The sequence below is a fragment of the Triticum urartu genome, chromosome 6A (genome assembly GCF_056163025.1).
Source record: "Triticum urartu cultivar PI428250 chromosome 6A, HENAU_Tu73, whole genome shotgun sequence".
Lineage (NCBI taxonomy): Eukaryota > Viridiplantae > Streptophyta > Magnoliopsida > Poales > Poaceae > Triticum > Triticum urartu.
In genome coordinates, this window is record NC_141878.1 from 71,143,076 (window position 1) to 71,146,537 (window position 3,462).

Here is a 3,462-nt window from a genome sequence, read left to right on the forward strand (position 1 = left end):
ATGGAAATAGACCCGCGGTCCATATGTTTCACTAGAGGCTTCTCTCATGATAGCAAATAATACAGTGGGCGAACAAATTACTGTCGAGCAATTGATAGAAAAGCGCAAAGTTATGATGATATTTAAGGTAATGATTATGAAATATAGGCATCACGTCCGTGTCAAGTAGAGCGAAACGATTCTGCATCTACTACTATTACTCCACACATGGACCGACTCCTGCCTGCATCTAGAGTATTAAGTTCATGAAGAACAGAGTAAGGCATTAAGTAGGATAACATGATGTAGAGGAATTAACTCAAGCAATATGATGAAAACCCCATATTTTTATCCTCGATGGCTACAATACAATACATGCCTTGCTGCCCCTACTATCACTGGGAAAGGACACCGCAAGATTGAACCAAAAGCTAAGCACTCCTCCCATTGCAAGAAAAACCAATCTAGTTGGCCAAACCAAACCGATAGTTCGAAGAGAATTACAAAGATATCAAATCATGCATAAAAGAATTCAGAGAAGATTCAAATAATATTCATACATAAGCTGATCATAAATCCACAATTCATCAGACCTCGACAGACACACGGCAAAAGAAGATCACATCGGATAGATCTCCAAGAACATCAAGGAGAACATGGTATTGAGAATCAAAGAGAGAGAAGAAGCCATCTAACTACTAGATATGGACACATAGGTCTGTGGTAAACTACTCACGCTTCAATGAAAGGGCAATAAAGTTGATGTAGAAGTCCTACGTGATCGAATCCCCCTCCGGCAGGGTGCCAGAAAAGATCCCTAGATGGGATCTCACGGGTACAGAAGGTTGCGGCGGTGGAAAAGTGCTTTTGTGGATGCCTCTGGTGGTTTGGAAATATATGTGAATATATAGGCTAAGGAATTAGGTCAGGGGAGTCATGAGGGGGTCACAAGGGTGGGGGCGCGCCCTACCCTCTTGGGCACGCCCCCCCTCTTGTGGCCACCTCGTGGCTCTTCTGACTTGATCTCCAAGTCTCTAGGGTGTCTTTTGGTCCAAGAAAAATCATTGCGAATGTTTCATTCCGTTTGGACTCTGTTTGGTATTCCTTTTCTACGAAACTCAAAAACAAGGAAAAAACAGAAACTGGAACTGGGCTCTAGGTTAATAGGTTAGTTCCAAAAATAATATAAAATAGCATATTAATGCCTATAAAACATCCAAAAGAGATAATATAATAGCATGGAACAATAAAAAATTCTAGCTACATTGGAGACGTATCAAAAGTCAGCTTGGGTAAATTGCTTTCCAATATTATGGAGATCCTTTAATGAAATACTGGGAACCACATGAGAGACAGTAAATTTCTTTGATCTACCCAGCATTGCGCAGACTGATGTTCCCCTTGAGGATTTAGAGCACCCTTTCAGTAAAGAGGAAATTGATTCAATCAGAAAGGAAATGCCCTCAGATAAAGCCCCAGTGCCAGATGGATTTAATGGGAATTTTCTCAAAGCTTGTTGGGATATTATTGCTGGAGATTTCTATGAACTTATTGAAGATTTTGATCATGGTAGAATCAATCTTCAATCAATCAACAACTCTTTCATCCCCCTCATTCCAAAAAGACACAATCCTATGTCTCCTAATGATTTCAGGCATATTTCTCTATTGAATTGCACAGTCAAAATTATCACCAAGCTTCTGGCCAATAGACTTCAAAAGGTGACTCTGAAGATTGTCCAGACTAATCAATATGGTTTTCTAAAATCAAGATCAATAGAAGATTTCTTAGCTTAGGCTTTTGAATTCATCCATTAGTGCAAACAATCAAAAATCGAGCTCATCATCCTAAAGCTTGATTTTGAAAAGGCTTTTGATCTTATTGAACACAATGCCATAATTAACATTCTTAAAGCTAGAGGCTTTGGAAAGAGATAGATAATGTGGATTAAAATGCTCATGGATTTTGGATCTTCAATAGCTTTACTGAATGGCATTCCTGGCAAACAATTTCAATGCAAAAAAGGGGTTAGACAAGATGATCCTTTATCTCTCCTTTGTTGTTTGTGCTGGCAGCTGATCTAATTGAAACAGTGCTAAACAAGGAAATGTAAGGTAATATCATTCAAGCCCCTATTCCCTGCCAGACAAACCCAGACTTCCCAGTCATCCAATATGTAGATGATACAGTGATGATTTTGCCTGTAGTGCCTAGAAAAATCAGGCAACAATCTTTTGAAGCACTATGTTGCTCAGACTGGGTTAAAATTTAATTATGGAAAATCTGTGGTGATTCCTCTTAATGTGATCCCTCAAAATCTGGATATAATTCTTAATGATCTGGGATGTAAATAAGGAAGTTTTTTTTTTACTTATTTGGTTCTGCCTCTGAGTGACCACAGACCGGAACTAGAAGATTTCAATCCCATATGCGAACAAATTGAAAGAACGTTGAGTGGCTACTCCAGCCTACTTTCTTATGATGGTAGGCTACTCCTAACTAAATCAGTGTTCTCTGCATTGCCTATTTTCTTCATGAGTACTTGGGCTCTTCCTGCAAGCACCATCGAGAAAATAAACAAATATTGGAGGCATTTCTTTTGGAGAAAATTTGGTCAAGAACAACAGGGCCCAACTCTTATTTCCTGGAAGAAGGTATGCCAGCCAAAGGGTCAGGGGGATTAGGAATTCTGGATAATGCTCTCTGTAACAAGACACTCCTGATGAAGAACCTACACAAGTTTTTCAACAAAGAGGATCTTCCATGGGTTAAATTAATCTGGAGCACTTATTATAATACACAACTTCTAGGGCACGAGATGGAGAGCCATTTAAAGCTCCGTACACTATTCAAAGAAAATTACAAATGTACAATGAGCAATGAACAGACCGTCATATTATGGCATGACAAGTGGCTTGATACTACTCTTATTAGCAAATTCCCGGAATTGCATTCCTTTGTCAAAACTGATTTTACAGATAGCAACCACATGGATCTCGGAAAGAAACCCACATCAACTTCTCCACACTCCACTCTCAAAACTAGCATACAGGCAACCTAATGATCTCCAAGGACTAGTGAACATGCATTGGAGTGATCAAAGAAGGGACAAATGGAAGGGCTCTGGGCAAGGTCAACACTACTCTTCAATCAAAATGTATAAAGCTATCTGGCCCAAGACTGATGAAGGCCATTTCCTGGTCAAATGGATCTGGAAGACTTCTAACAGACTTGGGCATAAGATTTTCTTCTGGCTTCTACTCCATGATAGAGTCAAGACAAGAAATTTGCTGAGGAGGAAACATATGCATCTAGACAACTATAATTGTGTCTACTGTAATAAGCAATCAGAAGAAACCTGGAGACATCTTTTCTGGGATTGTACCTTTGCACAAGAATGCTGGGAGTGCATGTTCCAAACAGAAAACTAGGAATATCAAGCTTGGATGACATCATGATACTGCACGCTGCACTTCCAAAAGA